This window comes from Zingiber officinale, chromosome 7A, assembly GCF_018446385.1.
Source record: "Zingiber officinale cultivar Zhangliang chromosome 7A, Zo_v1.1, whole genome shotgun sequence".
Taxonomy (NCBI): domain Eukaryota; kingdom Viridiplantae; phylum Streptophyta; class Magnoliopsida; order Zingiberales; family Zingiberaceae; genus Zingiber; species Zingiber officinale.
Genome location: NC_055998.1, coordinates 85,262,378 through 85,283,004, shown reverse-complemented (window position 1 = coordinate 85,283,004; position 20,627 = coordinate 85,262,378). Strand labels below are relative to the sequence as shown.

Here is a 20,627-nt window from a genome sequence, read left to right as displayed (position 1 = left end):
GCCTTCCGGTCGACCGAACAAGCTTTTTCCTTGTTCGTTGCAATCTATTGAAATCTTTATTTATTGCACCATTAATGTTAATTAGATCAGTCGAGCGATCCTCTGGTTCGGTCAACCGATCAGCCTTTTTCCTTTTTCTGCTGATCGATGCTAATGATCTGTTCTGTATTGTGTCACCATGGTTCGGTCGACCGATATTACTGTTTGGTCGATCGATCAAGCTTTGATTGGGCTCGGACTTTGTTTTGGTTCGATCTGAATACTGAATTGAGCTTGCCTGGTTCGGTCGACTGATTAGGTGGTTCGGTCGACCGATCGGGCAGAACCTGCAAAACAGTGTTAAGCAAAACACCCTGCAAAATCGAGATTTAGCACAGTAATATAAAATGCATGAGTAATATGAAAGACAGTAAAACTGTCTTGATCTCAACTTGGAAATCTTTCCAGTTTCTTCAGTTGGATCAGCGACCTAAGGTTGTTCCTTTCGGGAACCCGACCTCATTGTCTCTCCTCCAATTTGTTTACCTCAACCTACCTGTCAAACTTTGATCCTCCAGATCTAGTTTGGACTTTTCACTCAGCCTTGATCGGCTCCCCAGGACTTTTCTCTTGATCTTCGGTCCTCCAGACCTCTCGATCACACTGCTAAGCTTCGAGTCCCCTCGACCTTCTTGGACTTGCACCTGGGTTCCACGATCTGCTAAGATTTCTCCTGCCTAGCCTCCAACTAGGTCTTTCTCGGTTGAGTAAACATCCTGCACACTCAGTCAACTTGTTAGATCATAACAAGACTTAACTTGAACCTTTGACAACATCAAAACTTAGGTTTGATTCTGGTGCAACTTGCACCAACAATCTCCCCCTTTTTGATGTTTGGCAACCAAGGTTCAAAGTTAAGTTAAAAATATGCAACAATTAAATAAACAAGCAATTTAACTATTAATACTCCCCCTGAGTTAAACAACCCCCTTTGAATTCACTATCTCTCCCCCTTTGACACATCAAAAATAGGGGAAGACCAACAAACCAAAAGATTGAAATGTAAAACAATTTTAGCTAGATGTTCAAAAAATTACTTGAAAAGAAAAAGTTTATTTTGATATTAAAAAATGTGTTTAAAATAATTTTGAAAAAGAATAATTTTCTTAAGTTAAACAGATACTTTGAAAAAGAAAAAATTGTACTAAGTTAAAAATAATTTTAAAGAGACCAAATTTTAAAAAATATTCCTAAGTAAAATATTTTGAAGAGAGTAAAGTTTTACTAGTAAAATAATTTTACTAAGTTAAAATTTCTAAATGCAACTTTCTATGTGATTAAAAAAAAAAGTAAAACGGTTCGGTTCAAATGGTAAAAAAAATTAACACCTTAAAAACTAAAAATAAGAATAATGTAAAATATTTATAAAAAGATTTTGAAAAAGATATTTCAAAAATAATTTTGAACACTTTTAAAAATCGAAAAGTACGAAAGAATTTTACTAAGTGTAAAAATATTTTGAAAAATAAAAATTAGAATTTTTAAAAATTTTGAAATTAGGATAAAAAATATGAAAAATGCATAGTTCAAGGCCCCCCTAGAATTGATGACAACCTAAAAAGTCCAAGCATGGGTAAAAAGACTAAGGAAAAATGTTCTTATGATGAAATGTCCAACCTTTGTACAAAACTAACTACCATAAGATAGTAGTAATAGACCTAAGTTGGTCAATTTGAGTATTTAGTACTAACTAGGTGTTTACTAGCTAGTTAACTCAAATTGATTCATAATCCAAGTCAACAGATACAATAAGTCATAAGCAACAAATCCTAAAATCACTCATCCTCATCCTCATCCTCATCATCTCGATAATAGTCAAACATCCTCCGCTGCTCCTTCTCTAAAGCATTAGTACGATCCATCATCTCTTCACGAAAATCTACAATTTGCCCCTGAAGAGAGCTGTACTGATCATCCATCTTTGTCTCCAAGGAGTTAAATCGACTAAAAATATCATCACGAAGACGGGTAAAGAAGTCACTAGTCGGAGGAGGAGGAGCATGTGAACTACTCTGAGCAAAATCAAAGTAGGGTGTCATGGCAAATCCTGGATCAATAAACTCAGAAGGAGGCACAGTAACTGGGACAGGATCATCTTCAGCAATGGGTTCTTCAACAGCCGGTGGTACGTAGTATGGATGAGATCGTTTATACACCAGACCTTCGGCGCTAGTCTTAATCCCAGCCAAGGACAACTGCCTAACTCCGACAAGATCAAAATATGATAACTCAATCAACTCACCCCGATGAACACCCACACCCAAAGAAGCAATATAGGAAGTAAGGACATGACACTGGATCACATGAACTTTATTCGAGGTGTTGTACCCTGAATAATAGATGATGGATCGAAACACCCAGTAACTTAAGTCAAAATCTAGTCTATGGCGTAATGCATACATCAGAAAAGATGAACTGGTCGTAAAACACCCTAATCTCTAGATGACAGAGGATGAAAGCATGAAAAATCATCTTATAAAAAGCATTTAAGGGATACAGTAGACATCTTTTTAGGACATGGTCCCTCAAAGAAGTCAGCATACATAAGATCAAGAGTAAGATGTGCAAACGGAGCAGGTAATGGATTTGGAAGAGAAGCACTGAAAAATATACGGTTAACTGAGGGTTGTATCCGTAAAAACCGAAGAAACATATCTAGATCAAATAGCATCTCTCTGGTGGCGACCCTAGTCCTATAGTGATGAGGATCAAGTTCACACAAGTTGCGATAAAATTCGGAACAGAGGATCGGATTGTATGCATGCCTGCAAAAGATAATGCTATCTAGTTGATAGTGTTGATTGATCTCTATAGCTTCAGGACAAAAGGTTTGGTAGAATTGGAGATCTAGACAACGAGTACCTATCACCTTAAATTTTTTATTTGGAAAAGATTGTCTTAACTCCTCAGAAGAAAACCTAGGGTCCTGACTGAGATTAAGAGAACTAGCCTCTTATTGCGCAATAGCTTTACTTTTTTCACTATAAAAAAAATATCAATAAATAATTGTGCATAAGTATTTTATTAAAACAAGGAAATGGTTACCGAGGCATTGTCGGACTGCTGGACAAACTGAAACAGGCGAGAAGAACATCTAATGCAAGGAGGAAAGCAAAGAAAAAGGAGATTTGGGGGATGAGGCTTTCGGCTTGCTGAAACCTGTATTTATAGAGGTCGATTGGTCGACCGATAAGGGGTTCGGTCGATTGATCCCTTAAATTCCTAGTCCTTTTGACCAGTGAACAAATGTTCAGTCAACCGATAAATTGGTTCGGTCGACCAATAAATCGATTCGGTCGACCGATAAATTAACTTTGGCACAGATACAGGGTAGGTGGAGAGCAGTTGAGCGGATGAGAATTAATTTGTTCGTTCGACCGATTAAAGTGTTCGGTCGACCGATTAAATTATAACAATTTAAGTATCATTGACCTGTTAAACATTGGTTCGGTCGACCGATAATTTTTTCGGTCGACAGAACCTATTTTATTATTATTTTTTAAAAAAATTAATTGTGTTTAAAAGTAATTAAGTTTTAACAATTTTTAATAATTGTTAAAATAATTTTTAGTAAGTTTTAAAATATTTTTAATAAGTTTAAAAATAATTTTTAATAAGTTTTAAAATAACTTTTAATAAGTTTAAAAATAATTTTAATAAGTTTAAAATAATTTTAATAAATATTAAAAAGTTTTAAAATAATTTTTAATAAGTTTTAAAATAATTTTTAATAAATTTTAATAAGTTTTAAAATAATTTTTAATAAGTTTTAAAATAATTTTTAATAAATTTCAATAAGTTTTAAAATAATTTTTAATAAATTTTAAAATAATTTTTAAAATAATTCTTTAATAAATTTTAATAAGTTTTAAAATAATTTTTAATAAATTTTAAAATAATTTTTAATAAGTTTTAAAATAATTTTTTAATAAATACGAAAAAGGTTTTAATTAATTTTAAAATAATTTTAATTAAGTTGAAAAAGTTTTTAGTTAATTTTAAATTAAGTTGTAAAAGGTTTGAATTAATTTTCAAATAATTTTAATTAAGTTGAAAAAAGTTTTTAATTAATTTTAAAATAATTTTAATTAAGTTGAAAGAAGTTTTTAATTAAGTTTAAAATAATTTTAATTAAGTAGAAAAAAAGTTTTTAATTAATTTTAAATTAAGTTGTAAAAGGTTTTAATTAATTTTAAAATAATTTTAATTAAGTTGAAAAAAGTTTTTAATTAATTTTAAAATAAATAATTTTAATTAAGATGAAAAAGTTTTAATTAATTTTAAAATAATTTTAATTAAGTTGAAAAAGTTTTAAATTAATTTTAAAATAATTTTAATTAATTTGAAAAAGTTTTTAATTAAGTTTAAAATAATTTTAATTAAGTTGAAAATGTTTTTAATTAATTTTAAAATTATTTTAATTAAGTTGTGAAAAAAAATTTAAGTTTGAAAAAGGTTATTGAACCCATATTAGATTCAAACTTAGCTTTGGGTTAATCAAGCAGACTTCATAAGGATAAGCTTTCAGTTCAGTGGCGAGGCATATGACCTTCTTGTGTATCAACGGTGGACCACTTGCTGAAGACTTCCAAATTGTTCCCGTCCAAAAAAACTTAATACTAAATTTTGGTCTAACTAGCCCATGTTTGACTGGGATAGCTTCGGTCAAATCCACTAAGTCTAGTGCACCAGGTAGAATTTCATATTCAGCCTAAACATGCCTTCGACAAAGTTTCCTTGACGTACTATCATCCCAATCCATTCCGATGCTATGTTGTGGGGTTTGGTAAACCTTTTTCATCTAACCATTCTAAGCAGAAAATAAACCTAATCCTAAGTGTTGAGATTAGTTAATCAAGTTGGTTGTATTGTTTTTCTACTTGCTCCCCCTGAGTCATAGTAACTACAACAAAAACTGCAAACGACAACATCCCTACGACAACGGTTTTAAGAGAAAGCATTGCGTATTTGCTCAAAGATAACGATTTTTGCCAAAACCGTTGTCTTTGAGCTCCCCATTAAATATAAAAGACAACGGTTTTGGCAATGTTGTCATTGAGCGATTTTTTTTTAAAACGACAACACTTTTTACAATGGTTTTATAAATCGTTGTCTTTATCCGCGTTTTAGTGGCTAGACAACAGTTTTGAAAAAAACGTTGTAATTGAATTTGGTCATTTTTCCCCCTCGATGTTTTCCTTTCCCTCGCTGTTTTCTTTTCGACGCCGTGTTTTTCCTTCGCACTCCCGAACCTAAGGCAATTTTCTTTCTCTCTCCTTATACAATCTCTTCAAGCCTCCGCTGGATCTTCCTCCACGACAGTGTGCTCCTCTCGTTTCTTAGTGAGCGGGTTTCTGAGTTCGATGAGGCCCTCTGACCTTCCACTGCTACTTCTTTCACTCGTGGAACCTTTTGATCAGACGAGGTGTATTTCTTCGCCAAAGGTGGCACTCCTACTCCGTCGATTCATAACTTAGGTCTTGTCTTCTTTGGATTTGTGCTAGAGCCATAGTCAAGGTAGATTTATAACCTAGGTCTTGTCTTCGTTCAGAAATTTTGTCTCAAAAAATGAAACCTACTTTTGATTCCACTATGCTTATATTTGCAAGCGCAACATTCTCTTTTCTTCTTCTTTTTAACTTTTGATTTGTTTCATCATGCCCTTTACCTGCTCATATGTCAAAGTTTGTGGTGTTTGATCTCTGAAGGTGTCAGTTTTAAGCATCGATTTCTGTTTATTATTCACTTTTATTGGTCGAAATAGTGTGTTCGGATAGGTTTTCTAGGTCTTGCACGGCTTGCCACTTTTATTGGAATAGTGGACATAGTCGTATCTGTGCTAACTGAGAGGTTGACTTATTGTTGTATTCTTGCAACTCTAGTGATGGCAAGCTAGAGATAGTGGTACCATCATTTGTCCATTACCTCGAAGTATTGGAGGGTTCTGATGGTGATAAAATGTCAGGTATCTCTTTAATGTTATTTCCGTTATCTAGTCATTTATCTATAAATTCCAATATCTTGTTGGTAGCTCCTTTGCATGCTTTTTGTAGTTACTCAACACATAATAGCATATAGTTTCCATTGATGTGAAAATTCCAAATTCATCAGGATGGCCTGCTTTTCACCAATCGACAATCCATTCTAGCCCTCTCTTATATGATATAGACAAGGATGGTACAAGAGAAATAGCGTTAGCTACCTATGATGGAGTTGTAAATTTTTTCAGGTAAGTAGCTTCAACAATTGTTTGGTGGATTGCTGCACGTTGACATAAATCTGGTGGCTATAATAGGGTCTCTGGCTATCTGATGATGGATAAACTAGAAGTACCTCGTAGAAAGGTTCGTAAAAACTGGTATGCTGGCTTGGATCCAGATCCAGTGGATTGTTCACATACAGATGTCCATGATGATTTAATTTCCAAGGAGGCTTCTGCTAAGAACTCAATATCTCGTATGTGATCACAACCCAACTGCAATCACCTTTGCTTTTATTTCTATTTCCTGAGGATGTTGGCTAATTAGCCATATTATAATTGTGCTGATTGTTGTTGTTCGTGAACTTTTTGCGTTTGCATTTTTATACATATTTAAATGTGAAACACTGTGTTTTCCAACTCCTGTAACATATTTAAGATGTCTAAATAGCTTTGCTATGGTAAATATATTAGGATTAACATGTCAAATTTTGTAAGTATGTTATACGATGATTGAGAAATTAGCATATGGGTTTATAAACTAATATTCCAAGTATCACATATTCCTTTTTGAAATTCTGATTATGAATCAAATTAGGAAAATTCTGTTGCTTTTTATCCAGATATAAATGGGAGCATGAATGGGCCAAATAATTATGATTCTACAAACATTGTGAACAACCTCTCAATGAATACATCTAAGCTTGAGGACAGAGGAAAACTTGATTTTGCCCAAACTAGTCAATACAATGGAGTGTCAAGCAATCTTAATGACACAATCAAAAGGGACACTTCATTGGAAAATGGTACAGAGGAAAATCAAACACAAACGCAAAGAAGGCTTCTTGAAGAAATTGATAATCAAGGGGCCCACGATGGACATTCGAAAGACCATAACACTGGTGATGGAGTGCAAGGAGCAACTGTGGAAAATGACCAAGAACTGGAAGAAGAAGTTGATTCATCTTTTGATTTGTTTAGAGATACAGATGAGTTAGCTGATGAGTATAATTATGACTATGATGATTATATTGATGAATCAATGTGGGGGATGAAAATTGGATAGAAGAGAGCCATGAGACAGCAGAAGATTATGTTAGCATAGATTCACACATACTTTGCACTCCAGTAAGTTCCATTGGAGTTGATCATACAGAAAAAGGAAAAAATCAGGGAATTTAATTCCTAAAAGCTTGACCCACATTTTTAATATTCTATGAAGGTAATTGCTGACATAGATAATGATGGTACTAAAGAAATGGTTGTGGTTGTTTCATACTTCTTTGACCGCGAGTAAGAATTTTTACTTTATACATTTGTCGTATTTTTACATGAAAAATTGCCCATAATGATACGAAAACTATTTCTGGTACTTTCTTTTGGATGTAATTATTCTGTGGAAAAGTTTATGATAAGCAACTTCTCTGCTTTTTGTTTAAAAAGTTTTCTTGTACGATGATATCATCTTCCTAGACATTCTGTTTCTTGAAATGAAAATTGGTGCCAAAGTCATAGACTAATTTGATACTTTCTACATCTGACATATGATATATTAATCTTATGTAGGTTACAATGTTACAATAACAACTCAATATTGATGGAAGTTTATTGCAGGAAGAATCAACATACTTTTTTACATTGCTTTTCATGCAATTTTCAGAAATTTAATGGTTGTATGCGAACCGTGTGTAATTATTCTTACTGGTCTTAGTCTTAGATCATGATTCTCACAATGTTGGCTTGTCTAATTGATTCTTCATCTGCCCAAACTATGGTTGTATTCAACTGAGATACTACTATCATTTTGTTCTTGTATATTTAATGCATTTGTACTGGTTTTTTTGGTGAATGTCATATATATCTAAGGTTGTTTGTGCATTCAATTCTTTCTTATTACAGTTGATAAGTTGGTAGGTATTATGATAATCCAGAGCATTCAGCTGAGTTAGGGGGTATCAACATTGAAAAATATGTAGCAAGTGGGATTGTAGTTTTCAACCTTGATACAAAGCAAGTCAAATGGATTCAAGATCTTGATTTAAGTGTCGATTCGGGGAATTTTCATGCATATGTTTATTCTTCTCCTACTGTGGTTGACTTGGATGGTGATGGAAAATTGGACATTCTTGTTGGCACTTCCTATGGCTTGTTTTATATTTTGGATCATCATGGTTTTTTTTTTTGGTTCATTTTATAGTTGTAATTATTATCTTTGGTAAGTTAATGTGTTCTTTGTAATGTTATTAACTGCAACATCTTCATGTTTATATACTGCAATTTACCCAATATATATTGGAGGAATTGCATCTTTACTATTGTGGTAAATTTTACAGTTTGAGTAGGATTTTCTGTTAGAACTTGTAGAAATTTAGAATACAAATTGAAACCTCTCTGAATAGAAGCCAGTGAATTATTTAGCAGAAATAGGAATTTGACATGAGATCAAATTTTGTGGTTGTGTATCCTAAGGGTGGATTTAGTTTAGTTGTTGACATTAGAGTTTGTGGTATATGTTTGGGAATTAGGGTCCTCACCAAGTTTCACTAATCTTGAACTGAAATGGACTAGGTCTAATGGCAAACTCGTGCCTTTATTTTCTTAAGACTTTCCTATATGTGACACTTATGTGACATTAATATCTCTTGTATTTCATTTTCAAAAAGAGAAGACAATGTAAATTTAAAGGATATTATTAACATGTCTCTTGCTCTTTCTCTATTTCAAATATGCAATTATGTAATCTTAAATTATCAGAACCGAGCACAAAGCTTCGATTTCTTGATTTTATTTTTGAAAGAAATTTCGTGTAGGCCAAGTGAGAAACAAATTTTCTCTTGAGATGGCTGAGATTCAAGCACCAACTGTGGCAGCTGATATTAATGATGATGGCAAAATTGAAATAGTTATAGTTGACACTCATGGAAATGTTGCAGCATGGACTGCACAAGGAGAAGAAATTTGGGAAGTGCATCTTAAGAGTCTAATACCACAGGTAAGTTTATTTCATTTTTATCTGGATGCCATTTAAACTTGATTCATTTCTTCTTAAGGTGATCTTACCTGTACTTGTGCATATTTATGCTGGATTTGATTGTATATACTCCATGTAGGATAAATAGTATTTTTTAAAAAATATTTTGATTTGAACAAAGAATTTCAAATCCGATGGAACTTATATAGAGAATCATAGTGTTATAATACTAAATGTCATTTTGTTCATGTGGCATGAATATGACTTGGATTGCCATTTTTCTCTCTCCACTAATACTGAGATCTGCATTTCATAGTGTTCTGTATGATAATATTAAAATATTATTGTTCATAGAGATTTATAGCAAGCATGTTTTACCAAATGAAATACCTTTCACTAAACAAGCATGTTCTGAGGCAGATGTGAAACCTTGATTTACCCTATGAGCTTGCCCTATGCATGTTAGTGATTGCTTGAGAATGAAATGAAGAGCTTGTAAAGACATTTCATGTATGATCCATAGTATATTGATATAGAAAACATCTATATACTGCAGTTTGATTTCTTAATAGTTCGCTCTATATACTGAATGTTAGTTTCGTCAAACGAGTGACAAGGAGGTATAATTCTCAAGGAAGAAAAGATCATTCCTTCTTTTGTGTTGAGTATAATGGAATTTTGTCCCGTGTGAATGGATGTTGTCGATTGTTTCTTGATACACACTGATTTGTATCATTTTGTTTGACTTGTGTAGCATGAAACAACACCTAATATCTGTTCTATCTTGTATTGCTTGTTTTCCAGAAATTTGTGTTGTCATGTAGACTATAATATGGAATTCTGAAATTTGATAAGTTTTGTTAAATTTTTCTCTTGTAGGTCAGGCAATTCGTGAGGCTTGAGTTTTTTTTTATGCAAGAAGTGAGCTTTGTTAGGATGTAGCTTGCCTTGCTAATTTGTAAATTAAAAGCCATATGGAGAACAACAAATGGAAAACATGTGATTTAATGTATATGGAGAACAGTAATGGAAAACATGTGTATTTTGATGAGTAACAACTCATTTTTGTATATTTTTGTATATGTGTGGCTACAAGATGAATTATATATGGATGTTTATTTTGGATTTAATGTAGTAAATATTTAGTTTTGTATTGGTGGTTTGCTTATATTAAAAAAAAAGCAAAACGAGTAAATATTATCTACCACAACGGTTTATATCTGTTGTAAAACAAGTCTACCACAACGGTTTTAAAACGTTGTCGTATCCTTCGTAAACACATTTTGACCATATAAACAACAACAGATAAAAACCGTTGTCAAATGTCTATAAAGACAAGGGATTCAAAACCGTTGTCGTAGGGCAATACATTCTACAACACCCTCAGTTACAAAGATTTTTTGACCCTACGACAACGGATAATATCCGTTGTCGTTTGCAGTTTTTGTTGTAGTGAGCTTAGGTAAGGTCTATCTAATTAATGGATTTGACTCTTAGGGACCAAGTAGAGGTTTGGTTCAATTTGTTTGGTTAAATATTTTATTTGGACCCATGCTTGGACTTGACTTTTAACATTTTGGATGATTAGAAATAAGTATGATTTGTTTGTTTGTTTGGGTTTGTAACTGAGTCTTGATTTGTTGTACACGGCTCGTTGCGATCCAAGTACCATATTTAGACACTTGGATCCCAATTCAAACATTTCCAACATTTTCTTGAGTCGCTCGACTTGACCTTTCAAACCGGAATTTTCTTCCTCAAGCTTTTCAACTTGAGTTGAAGTTCCGACTTGAACTTGGTTAGTCGAGTCACTCAAGTTAACTTGTTGCTTAAGGTGGTCTATTTCCTTAAGTAACAAGTTATTTTGTTTTTCATATTTTGATAATTTTTTAAACAAGCATTTAACTACTTTAAGTAAATTAGACTTGGAATAAATCGTTACCATATTTGGATCTTCTGATCCGTGGCTTTTTTCAGATTTGTAGTCGATCTCGGACTCATACTCGTCATCAATCTCGGAGTCGGAATCTTCGTTTCTTGCCATAAATGCAAGATGGCTCGAGTGCTTCGTTTGCTCCACGTCGGATTCGTCGGAAGAAGTCTTGTCCCATGTCGCTTGAAGAACCTTCTTTCATCTTGTCGATTTGGGATTTTCTTCCTTCCAGTTCGGGCAATCGATTTTGAAATGTCCTTTTGTGTTGCACCCGTAACAAATCACTTCAGATTTGTTTTGGGTCTGGTTGAGCAGAGTCTTCTTGATATTTCTTCTGAACTTCTTCTTCGTCAGAAGTCTCCGCACCATGTTCATCAACTCTTCTTCATTTGTTGAGTCAAAGTCTGTCTCGCCTTTAGACTCGATCTTGGTTTTTGATTTTGTCTCCTTGCTTGGACCTGCATACAACGCTACACCTTTCTCGACATGGCTTATGTTAGACTGTTCATGTAATTCCAATTCGTAAAATAACTCGTCTAACTTATGAATTGAAAGATCTTTGGAAACTTTGTACGCATCTACAATTGATGCCCACAAAGCATTCCTCGGAAAAGCATTCAGACCGTACCTTATTGTATCGCGGTTTCCCAGGTTGTGTCTGATCAGGTGGAGGTCATTAAGTTTGTCCTTCAGTCGAGCGTGTAGTTGCGAGGATGTCTCTCCGGGAAACATTTTTATATTAAATAAATTATTTAAAAGTAGGTCCCGTTTATTTACCTTCGAGTCGTCGGTTCCTTCGTGTAGTTTGACTAGAGAGTCCCACAATTCTTTAGCATTGTCGTAGGGGCCAACTCAATTCAATTCTTCCATTGTAAGCCCGCACTGAATGGTGTTGATTGCCTTGTAGTTCAGTTGCGCCTTCTTGATCATTGGGGGAGTCCAATCTTCAGGTTCAAGAGGTGTTCCATCTTTCGTCGGGGGAATGTAGCCTTTCAGGATTGTGAACCAAAGCTTGATGTTGGACTTCAAATAGCACTCCATTCTATTCTTCCAATAATTGAAATTTTCTCCTTTGAAAAGTGGAGGTCGGACCGTACTGTAGCCTTCTTGATACGAGTTTGACATCCTTGCAAGAAAAGATTAAAAGATAAAATGTTTCCAAGACTTTCATCTTGGGGTTAGCAGTGCTTGAAAGAATAAGAGAGAAAAATATTCTAAAAGAGAATAATATTAAAGAAAAGAGAAAGTTTTAAAAATGCTTTGAAAATCGGTAAGTTATTTCTGAGCTAACGAAGCTCTGATACGAATTGATAGATCGATTAAGAGTGATAGAGGAAGGGGGGGTGAATATCGCATCTTTTAAAACTTTACTTATCTTTTTAAAACACAAAGTTAAGTAGCGGAAAATAAAGAGAGAGACAAAAGTGTTTACTTCGTTCGGAGCCTAGCTCGACTCCTACTCGAAGGCCCGCGGTCCTTGACCGCACCGATGGGTAAACCACTATAATACTTCTTTCCGAAACCTTCAGAAAGAAGTGGATCATACAGGTACAAAGATGTAAGATAGTAACACTCTACTATCTTATAAAATTGTGCAGTAAAAATGAAATATACCGACAATAGAAATTTAAAGTTGAAGCTCGGTCAGACGAAGTAGCTTTGCAAGACTGATGAGAATTCGTAGCACGAGCAACTTGCAGAGGGGAGCTTGAATGGATCAGAAAATCTTGTACCGCCTCGATCTCTAACATTAACTGACCTTTAATGGTTCGGTCGACCGATCATGCCTTCCAGTCGACCGAACAAGCTTTTTCCTTGTTTGTTGCAATCTGCCGAGATCTTTATTTATTGCACCATTAATGTTGATTGGATCGGTCGACCGATCCTCTGGTTCGGTCGATCGATCAGTCTTTTTCCTTTTTCTGCAGATCGATGCTGATGATCTGTTCTGTGCTGAGTCACCATGGTTCAGTCGACCGATCAAGCTTTGATCAGGCTCGGACTCTGTTTTGGTTCGATCTGAATACTGAACTGAGCTTGCCTGGTTCGGTTGACCGATCAAGTGGTTCAGTCGACTGATCGGGCAGAACCTGCAAAACAATGTTAAGCAAAACACCCTGCAAAATCGAGATTTAGCACAGTAACATAAAATACATGAATAATATGAAAGACAGTAAAACTGTCTTGATCTCAACTTGAAAACCTTTCCAGTTTCTTCAGTTGGATTAGCGACCTAAGGTTGTTCCTTCGGGAATCCGACCTCACTATCGCTCCTCCAATTTGTTTACCTCGACCTACTTGCCAAACTTTGTTCTCCAAATCTAGTTTGGACTTTTCACTCAGCCTTGATCGGCTCTCCAGGACTTTTCTCTTGATCTTCGGTCCTCCAGACCTCTCGATCACACTGCCAAGCTTTGGGTCCCCTCGACCTTCTTGGACTTGCACCTGGGTTCCATGATCTGCTAAGATTTCTCCTGCCTAGCATCCAACTAGGTCTTTCTCGGTTGAGTAAACATCCTACATACTCAATCAACTTGTTAGATCATAACAAGACTTAACTTGAACCTTTGACAACATCGAAACTTAGGTTTGATTCTGGTGCAACTTGCACCAACACAATAGATATACCAGACACATATGCACATTGCCATATAGGTATAATCAACCTGAAAACTCCAATAGATATACCAGACACATATGCACACTACCACATAGGTATAGTCAACCTGATATCTCCTATACCACATACTAAACATGTGAACACTCAACATTTAATGCATAATCAGTATGTTCACTTAGTCAACAAAATATCCCCTACGATATATACTCTACATATGTATACACAACAGAGTATAGATATCAAAAGACAAGACTATACATGAAATAATCAGATCATCTCTAAGTCAAGTAGATAAGTCTCAAGTAGAATAACAAATGAATAGATTTAAGGTAAATAAATCTAATCGATCAATCAAAATAACCATGCACTAACTTCAAAGAACTATAGAGGCCAAGGAAGAAATACCCGTCTTTAATTGTCGATCGTGCTAAACAATTCCAAGTCGAGATGCTTGTCTCGAATCAAAGTCCTGCATTGATATATTTTACTTAGCTAAATTCATAACAATTAAATATTTAAATAAAATCTCCAAAACTAATTAGAGTAACTCTAATCAAACACGATCCTTAATCAACCCCAATTAGTGATTAACTTCAATTAATCCCTTTTTCTTTCACATATACTCTTCCTGTGAATTAACATCCAATCATCATCATCACGATACAACACAATCCAACAACCATCCCATCATTTGATCCATTGAATCAACTACTATACATCATGAATCAAACATGCATAATTCATCCACATACTTCTACTAGTTAGCAACTAGCTAGACATCCAACTAACCAGATAAAGAAGCAAAACAATTTGTTAATTTCTCAATTCTAATCAACCAATTGCATACCTCCCAATTCCCCTTTCCTCTTCTTCTTCAGTGGCTAGCAATGACATAGATCAGATGAAGCTAGCAACTAGCTATCAACGATGTGGTAGCCGAAACCAAATGAAGCCACTGCCTTCAAAACAATAACCTCAAGTCAACACCACGTCAAGACTAGATACCCAAAACAAGTGCTATAGTTAAACACCTACCTACCAGTTTGCAACAGAGCAATCGAATACTCCCATCGAACAAGGGGAAGAAAGATCAATATGTGAGAGAGAGTACAACAGCTATTACCGACACCCAAATAGCGAGCACCGATCGAGATCTGGCACTGGTGGTCGTGGCTTCACTCCAATGAAGGAAATCAATGTGGCGCTAGAAAGGAGATGGAAGGCTCAACATTGAAGCTTGCAGAAATCGAGAAAGAGGAGGATCAGGTGAAGCTAGCTCCCTCTTGAAGCTCCGATGGTAGATCCACGCCGACGATGCTGAAAGGAGATCAGAAACAGGAGAAGAGACGCAGATCGGGAATAGGGCTCGGGTTTTCCCCCTTTCGGCTGAAGATCTACTCGTGCAAAAAGGGGGTCGACGCCTGATAAGTAGTATTTTTATGTGATATTTTAGCTCTCATACTTAGAATTTTTATCCTCTCAATCATTTAAATCTAGCTTAATATCATAATTCATGAGTTAGGATATATTTGTGAGCTTATTATAATTTCTCTCTAATTTTGGCATTATTTCATGATTTTTGAAGGGAATTAAAGAGGAGCCATGGACACGAGTCGAGTCAAACCAATTGGTTCAAAGTAATAGATCCAAACCCGGTTCAATTTGAGAACATTTGGCCCAAGTCTAATGGGGAGTTGGGCTTATCTATTTCAATCAAGAAGGAGATCATCTTCTAATGATTTTAACCTTAAACTCATTCCTAAACCTACATTTCTAAGCCCAATTATAAAAGCCCAATTTCAATCCCTACTCTTATTGGATTCGGATTCCTCTCATTAACCCAAAACTCGAACCCGTTAAGAAACCCTTCTCCTTACCTTCACGTGATGCACAGAAGTGCTTCCCCATCTTTTACCCTCTGTTTGGATGAGGTGAGCGAAGGTTCATTAACGGAAGAGGAAGGGAGGAGAATGGAGGGAAAGGGAAGGGAAGTAAAGTATTTATATTCTCCTTGTTTGGGAGGGAGGGAAGGTTCATTAACGTAACATGTGTTACCGTGTTTGGGAGAAAAGTGAGGGTAATGAAGGTTAAATATATAAAGTTACAAAATTACCCTCACTTTTATTAAAGACTTAAGCATTCAAAAACCTAGTGCATCTTGCATACATTTGTTGGTTAAGACTTACACATTCAAATAATTGTAACTCATTTGTTAAAGTCGGCATCGACATCGTTGTCGGCGTCGACGTCGACATCGGCGGCGGCGTCGACGTCAACATCGTCGGCGGCGTCGACGTCGACATCGTCGGCGGCGTCGACGTCGACATCGTCGTCGGCGTCGACGTCGACATCGTCGTCGGCGTCGACGTCGACATCGTCATCGGTGTCGACGTCGACATCGTCGTCGGCGTCGACGTCGACATCGTCATCGGTGTCGACGTCGACATCGTCGTCGGTGTCGACGTCGACATCGTCGTCGGTGTCGACGTCGACATCGTCGTCGGCGTCGACATCGTCGTCGGTGTCGAAGTCGATGTCGGTGTTGGCATCGAAGTCGGCGTTGGCATCGAAGTCATCAGCTGCGTAAAGTTAGCGTCTGCATCAAAGTCGGAGTCGTTGTCGGCGTCGGCATCAACATCAAAGTCGGTGTCAGCATTGATGGAGTGTGAGCGTTGGGTGGTGCCAGTTGGGCGATGCGAGTATTTTTCGTCGTGATGCAAAGAATACCTAAAACAATGATTTTTAGAATTAATATAATTAATAAAACAGGGATAAAATTGGAATATAATTTTTTTAATTCCCTTTACCCTTCCTTACACCCCAAATCGGGGTGTAAGAAATTCTTTCGTTTCATGGGTAAGGAAGGTTAAAGCTTACCCTTCCTTACCTTTCCTTTCCGTAGCTCACTTCTTCCCAAACAGGGTTTCAAGTTTCCCTTCCCCTTCTTTACCCTTCCCTCTCCTTTCCTCACTTCCTCCCAAACAGTGTGTTGCTCGCGATTTTCCTCCTCGCGACGCAGCTAGGGCACGCGAAGCTCCCCCACAGCGTTTTCTCCTTTCTTCTTCTTCTCTCCGGCCGGCGGCACATCTTCTTCTCTTCACCGCCACCGGTCGGCCCTCCACATCCTTTCTCCTTTCCTCCGTGATCTGCTCCAATCTGCAACGGACGGCGCAGCTCCGACGACTCCTGTGAGCTGCAGTGATTTCATCAAGAGGAAGGCATTCCTTTCTCCATTCTTTCCGCTGTGGAGATCCCTTGCAGACGGCGTTCCGAAAGCAGAGACTTCACAAAGGAAGTTGGTCGATTCATCTTCTCCGGTGGAAGCCTCTCTAGATCCATTCTTTCTGTTGTGGAGTCTTCACCTGTGGACGGCGTTCCGGAAGCAGTGAAGATCCACCTTAGTGGTGTATCCAACTCTGGCAGAAGCTCATCATCTTCAAGCTCAGCCTCTGTTCTTCAATTCCGGCAAAACTTACTAAAGCAAATCCAAGACTGATGCTGCGGTAAACTCCCGTGGACGGCGTTCGGAAGGCAGGAATTCCAGCAACCTCCGTCTCAATGGTGCATGCAATTCCGGCAGAGCAAACTCTCTTTTGATTTCTGTTCAGTTTTTGTTGATTCTACAATTTATTTCCTATTTCATCTAAACTATCAACTTTGGGCCATCGGGAGCTATAGATCAGCATTCAGACATTGAGTTGATGTTCACCAGGGCTGGCGTTCCTAATCTGGGCCCTTTGTGGGACAGCGAAGGGTAGTTGAATTGGTGTATGATCGTAGAGGAGTGGATGTGGTTGATTAGCTTAGTTAGTTTTCATGTTTGATTTGTTTAGTCTTTGTTCTTATGCATTTTGAATATTGTGTAGGACCGTGATCGTTCGATAGAGGGGGGGTGAATATCGATATGAAAACTCGAGTGTAAAAGTACGCAGCGGAAAAGTAAATGAACACAATTGATTTTACTTCGTTCGGAGCCTGTGACGACTCCTACTCGAAGGCCCATGGTCCTTGACCACTTTCGTTGGGCAATCACTAGCAATTCGAATGTGATTACAAAAAGAGTACAAGAAATGCTAATGAAACAAAACACAAAGCTATACCGACAGAAAAGAAAACTTAAAGAGCAAGGGCGCGTTGTCGGAGCTTTGTTAGCGTCGCTGGAGCACAGAGCAGCAAAGCAATCTGGGAATTCTGATATGTTCTTGAGAAGCTCCACCCCTGGGGCTTCTTTTATATGCTGCTCCGGGCGCCTGGATCCCTTCCGGGCACCCTGATGCGACGTGGCAAGTCCAGTCAGGATGCTCCACATGGCAAGGCGACGCAGAGGATAAAACTTGCGTCCGGGCACCCGGATCCCTTCCGGGCGCCCGGACCACCTTTTTCCAGAGATTCCTTCTCCTGCAAAACAAGGTTAGTCCGAGGCAAAATATACCCTGCAACACAGATTGTTACGACAATGAATTAACAGAAAAAGTATGACTTAGATTCCGTCTTTCCGAGACCAGAATCTAGTCACGATCTCGACTTAGATATCCGAAATGGATCTAAGCCGGATCGACGCCTAATGTTCCCTTCCCGGGAATGCGTCCTCGCAATCACCCCCCTCCAGTGACTTACCTTACTTACCTGCCAGACATCCGGTCAGCCCTTCGACCCGTCTGGACTTCTCGCCAGCTATCCGGTCAGCCCGTCAACCTAGCTGGACTTCTTGCCAAGCGTCCGGTCAGCCCGTCGACCCGCTTGGACTTCTCGCCAGCTATCCGGTCAGCCCGTCGACCTAGCTGGACTTCTTGCAAAATATCCGGTCAGCCCGTCGACCTGTCTGAACTTCTCCTGCACACTCGATCAAAGTGTCAGACAACAACAAATCTAACTTAACCCATTTTTCATTCGTCAAAACCTAGGTTAGACGGTTAGTGCTACTCGCACCAACAATCTCCCCCTTTTTGATGGAATGACAACCTGGTTAAGTTAGTGAAAAGACGCAAAAATAAAAAAATAGGTACACGGTTAGTTTTGGTGTTTTCAATTTGGTTTAGCTAGCTTAACTACCTAACCCTCCCTCTTTGGCATTCATCAAAAATAGGCAATGGTAAACAAGCATAGCGTCCTTGAGTAGAAGGTTCATACCTATATCAATCAATTAGTTGAATCGATAGTGAGATGATATAGAGAACACTACTCTAAATCATTCATAGTCGAGTATTAACATTCAGGGACAATGGTAATACAAAAAGACTAGCATGTAGGTCAGCTCGATGACTTGATCTCACAAGTCATGGATATAGAGATATCAAGCTGACACATGGGTATGCATTAGAGAATGTATACTGAATGACCCGCCATGAGAAAGTATCATGGATCGTTATATGAGTGTCATATACTTTCTCATGTGGCTATTAGTATAACTATTAGTCCTTAGACCTGAAGTCACCATGGATCCCTACATAAGGAGTTATGTACTTTGGTTTCGTCAAACGTCACCCGTAACTGGGTGGACTATAAAGGCGATTACTGGGTATGTAACGAATTATGCAGAGGGATGTGAGTGATGTAGATGGGATCTATCCCTCCTATATGACAGGAGTGACATCGATATTCTTGATAGAGTGAGACCACGAAGTGTATGGTCATACCCAAATGAGTCAATATGAGATATTGAGCTCATTTGATTGAGTGAGTCTACTTGGAGTTCAAGATTTAGATTGGTCAGAAGATGACACGGTCTATGCCTCACATTGATCAATCTAGATGTCTAGGATAGAAGGACACTTGTCATATATTGTGAGGAGTCACAATTAATAGTCACAAGGTGATGTTGGATCTCAACATTCTTGTAACTTGGGTAGCAATGATGTATTGCTAGATGCCGCTCATTGCTTATGTTTCTAAAGGAGTTTAGAAACATTGCCAACGTTACAAGAACCTATTGGGTCACACACAAAGAACAAGTGGATGGAGATTGGGTTCATATGATGAACCAATTGGATTGGGTTCATATGATGAACCAATTGGATTCAAATTAGACTTATTGAGTTAGACTCAATTAGATTCAATTGTTGAATGAGTCTAATTTAGATTTGATTCATTGAGTCAATTTATATTAATGAATTGAGATTCATTAAATTAAAATTGACTTGAGTCAAAGGTTGGATTTAACTCAACAAGGAAGATAATTGGTCAAGTTTGACTTGACCAAGTAGAAGTTGAAACATCAAGTTTGACTTGATGTATTGCCACATCATAAGGTTGACTCATCCTACATGGCATGACTAACCTTGCCACATCATCTCCACCTTATGAGGTGTGCCACCTCATGGAGTTTACAACACCTCCCATTCCATTTAATGTGGCCGGCCACATTAAATGAGGGAGTTATGAGTGTGTGGCCGGCCACACTAAAGGATGAGAAGGTTTTCATTTAGTGTAATTGATGAGTGGTAATTATTCCATCTTCTTCCTAGCTTCTTCCTCCTCTTCTCTTGTGGTTGCCATGGGTTCCAAGGGAAGATGAAGGTGGTTGAGTGAGTTCCAAGAGCAAAGGAAGAGTGAAGGTCACAAAGGAGGGATACTACTTCTTGAGTGTAAGACATTCCTTTTGCATCCTTTCTTTTCTTCCTTTTAAATCCTACCCGAGAGCCCTAGAAAGTGCTAGCACACTTGGGGCTCTCTTCTCCATCCTTTGAGTGTGAGAGACACTCCTTGTTCGTGTGGATATCACTAGAGAAGTATCTACCTTGATACTTTGGAGATCCGACACATACCTTGGACGAGCGGGAATTTTGCGAGGGCACGCATCAAAGGTATAAAGTGTTTTCCTTTGTAGATCTACTGTAGATCGTAGTTTATAACTCGTACTCGTGTT

The 20,627-nt window shown here is 37.4% G+C and overlaps 1 pseudogene; it reads left to right on the top strand.

Moving 5' to 3' along the window:
* Positions 1 to 2,599: 2,599 nt before the first annotated feature.
* LOC121999490 lies at positions 2,600 to 16,477 on the top strand (annotated as a pseudogene).
* The last annotated feature ends 4,150 nt before the right edge of the window (positions 16,478 to 20,627 follow it).